This window comes from Silene latifolia, chromosome 10 (genome assembly GCF_048544455.1).
Source record: "Silene latifolia isolate original U9 population chromosome 10, ASM4854445v1, whole genome shotgun sequence".
NCBI classification, from domain to species: Eukaryota; Viridiplantae; Streptophyta; class Magnoliopsida; order Caryophyllales; family Caryophyllaceae; genus Silene; species Silene latifolia.
In genome coordinates this window covers 112,411,463-112,419,533 of record NC_133535.1, presented here as the reverse complement: position 1 = coordinate 112,419,533, position 8,071 = coordinate 112,411,463, and the positions used below count along the sequence as shown (strand labels likewise).

The 8,071-nt window shown below is 33.4% G+C and overlaps 1 long non-coding RNA gene across 1 annotated transcript; it reads right to left on the bottom strand.

The window, feature by feature from the left end:
- Window positions 1-5,636: 5,636 nt before the first annotated feature.
- Window positions 5,637-7,841, bottom strand: LOC141605811 (uncharacterized). Its single transcript, XR_012526483.1, has 2 exons — window positions 6,980-7,841; window positions 5,637-6,294 (listed from the first exon to the last, which is right to left on the bottom strand). It is a non-coding gene; the product is annotated as an uncharacterized LOC141605811 (long non-coding RNA).
- Between the last annotated feature and the right edge of the window lie 230 nt (window positions 7,842-8,071).

Genomic DNA, 8,071 nt, shown 5'->3' with positions numbered 1-8,071 from the left:
GCCTATTTTGTGCCATATTCTTGAACCGGTCAATGAACAATTGACCGTCCTGTTTATGGATGAAGCACTTCACATCTCGGTGGAAGTTCTTAAAATCAATTAAGGATGCACCAATGTTCTCGAACCCGTTTACGAACTCCTTACACATGTTGTACGTCCTAGTTGCTCCTATCCTCAACTGCAGTGGACAACAAATCCTTATCGATCTTGATTAATAACCAAGAATTCCTCAACTATAACTCTTTTAGCTATTCTTATAACTTCTTGAAACATATGCATAACTCCATTGATTGATTGTGCAACTTCTTATTATTTTTAACTCTTAGGTTTACATAACTCTATCATCTCGGTGAATAACTTTAGAAGTTTGCCATTCAATTAGTGGATGTTTGTTTAATAGTAAACTAACCCTTGAGTTGTACATTATCAAGTACTTGTGAAAATCTTCTATGTTCTGCGACATCTTTTGAAAGCGACGATCCTCACTCGATCAAGCTCGTGATTATGCCCCATGTGGAATCGGTCAATTACTAGTACTCCATTCTTCATAAATAGCCTGACATGTGCTTTACACCCTACCCTCTTGATTTGTATATTTCCTCCGGTTCGCAGTTCTTTTTCCCATTTGCATTTCTTCTTCCCTAATCCCGGTCTCATTTTTTTTAATTACCGCCTCTCCTTTTGGGACATATGTGAATCCCTCTCTGTTGCAAACCAAAGAACTTTGACTTGATTTCACCGTCGCGCCATTTTTCGTCGAGTACTTCCGAACATCAAACCCGGACGCCAATGCATAAACTTTATAGAATGTCACCGCCTCGTCGATTTCAAAAAATTGTTGCCCTACACAAGGTGTAAACTCATTTGCCAAATGCTTACAATACTCGGTTTCACGCCTTACGACCATCGAGCGAGAATCAAACATCCATGAAATGATTAAGAAATACATAACTCTACGCATATCTTTGTATAACTCTATGCACTGCATTTGTATAACTACGGACACATCTTGTATAACTTTGGGTATATAATGTATAACTCTTACCATATCATGTATAACTATAGTCACACTCTGTATAACTCTAGGTAGATATTGTATAACTATAGTGACACTCTGTATAACTCTAGTCACAGTTTGTATAACTCTAGTCATACAATGTATAACTCTAGTCACAGTCTGTATAACTTTAGTCATACAATGTATAACTCTAGTCAAACTCTGTATAACTCTAGTCATTCAATGTATAACTCTAATCATTTAATGTATAACTCTAGTCACCTTTGTATAACTCGGGCACTGAGAATGTATAATGTAGGCGGAGATAATGTATAACTCTAGTCACAAAGTATTTATAATTCTAGTCATACAATGTATAACTCTAGTCACAATCAGTATAACTCTAGGCATACAATGTATAACTCTAGGCATTTGATGTATAACTCTAGTCATTTGTATAACTCTAGGCACGGTCAGTATAACTCTAGTCATACGATGTATAACTCTAGCTACACAATGTATAACTCTAGGCAGAGACTGTAAGATGTATAACTCATTCTACACAATGTATAACTTTTAGCATATAATGTATAACTCTAGGTATATAATGCATAACTCTAGGCATACTTTATATTCTAAGAGTTATACATTTAATGAAACGGCACAATATATGGAATGCAAAGGGTTATAAGATTTGAAGCAGGGATATGGCACAACTTCCTAAACAATTTCGTATTAATTTAAGCATCAAACCCCAAACATATTAATTAAAAAACAACTCAAAGGACACATTACTAATTATAAATTCATTCCACTATCTCAATAACCAGTCCATTATATCACTATCTCCACTCTAAACTCCAAACCCTAAATCTTTAAAACCTAATAAACTCCAAACTTCCTTCAATAATGAATGATACCATTCGTTTAACATGCATTATGACCGAGTACACCAAAAATTTCATACGCCGCTTGCAGGAAATCGAGAGGAAGTACAGGCTCTTCCTTGAGGATGCTCGGATCGCACTCAAGGACGCCAAAGAAAATGGCTTGTTAGAGCCGCAGATAATGCAGCTATTAGAAGATATTGCATCTGCGGAACGAAACCTCAAAATAGCAAAGGAGGAGAGGATGAATATCATAGAAGAGAATGCATCCCTATATAAACATCTAAGAATTGTATTTTTAGCAATGTATTAAGTTTATGTATCTATATCTATTAATTAAGTTCATATATGTTAAATGTGGATTTGTTTTACTATCCTCTCCATCATCTTCTTTGTTTTATTTTATTTAATTTGTTTTACTAACAAACGCAGAAAAACTAAGCGAATAATAATTACAGAAAAAACAATGACGGAGAAAAACACATGTAAATAACATGTATAACTCGGGCTGAGAATGTATAGCTGCAGGCATTTAATGTATAACTCTAGGCACGATCAGTATAACTTTTAGCATATAATGTATAACTCTAGGCATATAATGTATAACTCTAGGCATATAATGTATAACTCCAAACACAGTCTATATATGCTAAGAGTTATACATTATATTCTAAGAGTTATACATTATATGCCTAGAGTTATACATTGTAGAGTGTATTCTTGTAGATCCGAATGTATAACTCTAGTCATACAATTTGTATAACTCTTACCTATATATGGATAATGTACTTCACGGAATGTATAACTCTTGTACCCAATTTGTATCACTCTTGTTATTTTTTGTAAAACTCATAACTGTAATAAATTTTGTCTATCTCATAATCTGAGTCATGTGTTGTGTAAAATTGTTGTACACAATTTGTATAACTCTTGATATTTTTGTATAACTCATATTTTTGTCTAATAAAATTTGCCTTGTTTCATAATAAGCTGCGGTGATGTGTTGTATAACTCCTCTACAAAATGTGTATAATCGTAATCATACAATGTATAACTCTATACACAGTCTGTATAACTCTAATCATACAATGTATAACTCTAGACACAGCCTGTATAACTCTATGCATTTAATGTATAACTCTAGGCACAGTCTGTATAACTCTAATCATACGATGTATAACTCTAGCTACACAATGTATAACTCTTAGCATATAATGTATAACTCCAAACACGATCAGTATATGCTACGAGTTATACATTATATTCTACGAGTTATACATTATATGCCTAGAGTTATACATTGTAAGTGTATTCTTGTAGATCGAGAATGTGATGTGTTGTACAACTTGTATAACTCTTACCTATATATGGATAACTGCAGTGATGTGTTGTATAACTCCTGTACAAAACGTGTATAACTGTAATCATACAATGTATAACTCTAGACACAGCCTGTATAACTCTAGGCATATAATGTACAACCCTCCACATCCTATAACTTCACTTAATGAATGTATAACTTCAGCTATAACATAAATAACTATATCAAAATTGGTTTTTTAGTAAGATTTTTACGCACAATTTAGGGTTTGAATTACTCTGTTACGAAGGCTCGCAGGAAATTGTCAAAGAGTTTTACAAAAACCTGCGGAGTTATAACACGATGAATATAAGAGCGCATGTGTACACTTTGTATTATTGAAGTTATACATATTTGGGTCGAGTTTTACTAAAACCCACCGAAGTTATAATTCGTACTTGATCAAGCTTTTAAATTTCCATCATTTTTTGCCATCAACAACAAGCTACCAAAATGAAATAACAAATCTGATGAACACCATGAAAGTACAACAGTATTAAGAATAATGAACACAAATTAAATAACTACAACCTACAATAATGAACATTAATCCAAAATTACATATAGCACTTTATATTTGAACATCAAGCTACAATAATAACCTAGACACAAATAAGAAAGTAAACAACTCACCTTCGACGGCAACTTCAATCTGCATATGATCCACTTCACAAACAACGATTTGTCATTTCTGCTTGTTTCTCGATGAAGAATGACAATTTATTTTGTCTTCAACAAAGCTAATGATTTTTAACGGATGAACAATAACGTACTTTATCTCATAACAATTTATTTATCGATGATCATCAAGTAGTTTTCCATTTATTTGAAATTTCTCTTCTTTTTTTTTGATGATTTATATTGTATTTTACGAGGATTTAGGATCGTTTTTGTGGGGATTTTTATGGGTTTTTGCTTGTTGAGAGGTTTTGAATGGTGAAAAGAGGAGGGAAGCATGCAAAATGACATAGGAGGCTTTGTTTATTCTTTATTGTCGCGGGATTTGATATGGAGCGATGACATTAACGGTGAAAGTGGTCCCTCTCTCACACAATCGGCATTTTCTTTTCTTTTTTTGCTCTAAAAAACACGCCTCTCTCCTCATCTCATCCCTTCAATCCCTTCATCCAAGGGCTCTTATAAAGACTTAGGGCCTTATAAGGTATAAAGGCCTTATAAGAACCCTTCTATATATATATATATATATATATATATATATATATATATATATATATATATATATATATATATATATATATATATATATATATATAGGATCTTGTAAGTTTGGTTTTTATGGTGAGTTGTGAGTTTGTCTTTGAAATCTCGGCCATTGGATTATAATAGGGATGAATGGCCAAGATCTAATCTTACCTGTCATATAAAACCACTGTCATTTACTTATTTTCTCTTTTTTCTAGTACTACTTTTTTTTTTACTTTAATTTTTTTTTATCTCATTTTTTTACCTCGTGTTATTATGCTTTTTTTTTACAACTTTGATTTTTTTTTTCTCTTATGTCTTTCTCTAATTTTCTCATTATGTTACCTTTTTTTCTTTTTCTTTTTGTACCAAATTTTTTTTTTACTTGAATTTTTTTTTGCTCTTATTTTTTACCTCGTGTTATTTTGCTGTTATTGTGCTTTTTTTACTTTGATTTTTTTTTTATGACTTTGATTTTTTCTCTCTTTTTTTTACCATATGTTATTGTTATTCCACTGTTATTGTGATGTTATTCTGCTGTTACTTTGATTTTTTTTACGACTTTGATTTTTTTTTCTTTTTTTTTACCACGTGTTATTGTCTTTGTTATTTCTCTTTTTTTTTGTTGTTATTGTGATGTTATTCCGGTGTCACTTTGATTTTTTACTACTTTGATTTTTTTCCTCTTTTCTTACCGCATGTTATTGTGCTGTTATTCTGGTGTTATTGTGATGTTATTCCGGTGCCACTTTGATTTTTTTTACGGCTTTGATTTTTTTTTCTTTTTTTTTTTACCACGTGTTATTGTGCTGTTATTGTGATGTTATTCCGGTGTCACTTTGATTTTTTTACTACTTTGATTTTTTTACTCTTTTTTTTTACCGCATGTTATTCTACTGTTATTCTGCTGTTATTGTGATATTATTTCGGTGTCACTTTGATTTTTTTTACTACTTTGATTTTTTACTCTTTTTTTACCATGTGTTATTGTGCTGTTATTCTGGTGGTATTGTTATTCTGGTGTTATTGTGATGTTATTCCGGTGTCACTTTGATTTTTTTTACTACTTTGATTTTTTTCTCTTTTTTTTCCCGTGTTATTGTGCTGTTATTCTGGTGTTATTCTGGTATTATTCTAGTGTTATTGCACTGTTATTATAGTGTTATTCTTATGTTATCACACACTTCAGTGAAAAATGATGATGCGTGCCACATGGTATTACATATACCAATCACCTTTCACAAAACTATACAATAAATATACGTTAGTTGTGTCCGGGTATATATGACAATACATAATTCAAAACCAGACTCCAGATGAGAACATCGCCTTTCAGTCTTTCACCCAAATGCACGGCTAAAAGCCGACTGAGACCAACTTTCAGGCAACAATTAACAACTTGTAGCCTGGCACACACAGTGGAGGAAAAGGTCAATACCATTTGCACCAGTTAAATATAAAAACTACCCATACCACACGAATACCCAATTGCATAAGCTCAAGACTCCCAAAAGATCCAAACTTTCCACTAAAATAAGATCAAATCAACTGAAATACCGCCCAATTCCGGTAGTTATTAGGGTATTAAGGACTAGCAGAGACTATATCAGTAGGATGATTAAAACTATCCCAAATCGAAACATTGTTTCGATCAAGCAACACAATATTACCAATCTCATTCAAACTATCCCAAATCACTTCACCAACCATTCTTCAACCTCCATTCATCACTCATCACCATGGCTGATGGATCATTATAGCAATAGGTATTAAAGATAAAGACGCTTAAAACCCACCAGTTAAATCAATTGTTGGATCATTATAGCAATGGATAGCTGCTTTCCAAACTGCATCACAAAACAACAGCATAAGAGAATTACAATAGCTAATTCAGGAGAACATGCTACATGCTTAAAATATACTCCCTACTACATATAAGCTGGCTAGGACATTATGAATGCATATTAATTATTTTCTCTCGCTGAGAAGAGACAAACAAGTACCAATTACAACATATAATTCAAAAAAATTAGTAGTTTTAGCTACCTCCTTACAGTAGTATTACAATCCGTTTTTTTGTTCAGGCTACCTATTTGATACACAAACAAGTCAGTAGTTCAGTAAAACATTGAACATTCATTTTCCTACACCATTTCATCAACAAAGTTATATAAATAGTTAACAAAATTAAGTAATTTAACCCATCCAAATGTGAATCTACGAATAAGCATAACCTTGCTTCCCAAAATATTGACTCGGACACACACAGTACCATGATAGACCATAACTTACGCAACAATTAAGCTCTTAGACAAGACATTAACACTGACAGTATTGAATAACAACAATGACTAGTGAGTTTTAACTTACAAAGTTATAACAATAACTTGTTACTTGCAATCTCTACTGCTAACATTAGCAAAATAATTGTCACTCTAAACCGAAACGAAAGAGAGAATACAACATAAAAAAATAATCTAAATGATTAGAAATAACACAAAGCCTATGAAACATTCAAAACCAAAACCAAACCTCCATTCATCACTCATCACCATGGCTGCCTGGAATCGAGCTCCTATTTCCATTCACAAAACAAAACCACGCGCCACCGTTAAACTTTTACCACCGAAGCAGCAGCTCCGTTCTGCTCAGCCGTACCACCACTCGACGGCAATCAGTCCCAGCAAACCAAGTTCGCTCCTCTGCACCACGGACACCCAGCTGCAACAAGAAGCAATCATGCAATGCTCAATTCATAACCAACGCGAAACAAGCCTGGCCAGATCACCAGCCAACCGGAAACCCGAGATCCACCACTTCCATATCCTCCACCTCCACCACCGCAACCTGTCACCGCCTCCTTTTTCACGACGACCTCCATAATCTCCACCGCCATATCCTCGGCTTCCTCCTTCGTTACTACCGCGGTAACTACTGCCTCCGCCGGATCCATGGTATTGAGCTTGGTTGACAGTAATGTTACGGCCATCGACATCATCTTCGATCGCATCGTTCATCGATTTCTCGTTGGCGAATGTCACGAATCCGAATCCTCTTGATCTTCCTGTCTCACGATCGTTAATAATCTAAAAACATCAACACAGTATCATCAGCCCAGATCGTTAATAATCTAAAAGCATCAACATTGTGCTCGTATTTGATTAATTGGTTCATTTCCAATTGATTATGAAATTAGTTTGTGTATGATTGTAATTGTAGTTAGGGTTTGGGAAGATGATGATGATGTATAGGGATTGTAGTGCTGAAGGTTTAAAGTAGAAAAAAAAGTTACAAATTTCAATTTGAGGTCAGGAAAATGGAGATGAAAGGAGCGAGAAAATGACGGGAGCAAAATTTTGGGAGAGCAGAGTTAGATTTGTTTTTTTATTACTATTAGATATTTAGATGCAATCTCAGCGGTTTATTTGTTCTGATTCAATGGCTGAGATTTTCCAAACTCACAAATCACCGTAAGAACCAAACTCACGAGATCCCGCCTCTATATATATATACATATATTCTTATATAAATTATGCCTTAAGAATATAATTTAATAATACGTATTTTTATATAAATGAGCTTTTATATATTACTTTTATAAAAATCGTGTTTGAAATAAAATGA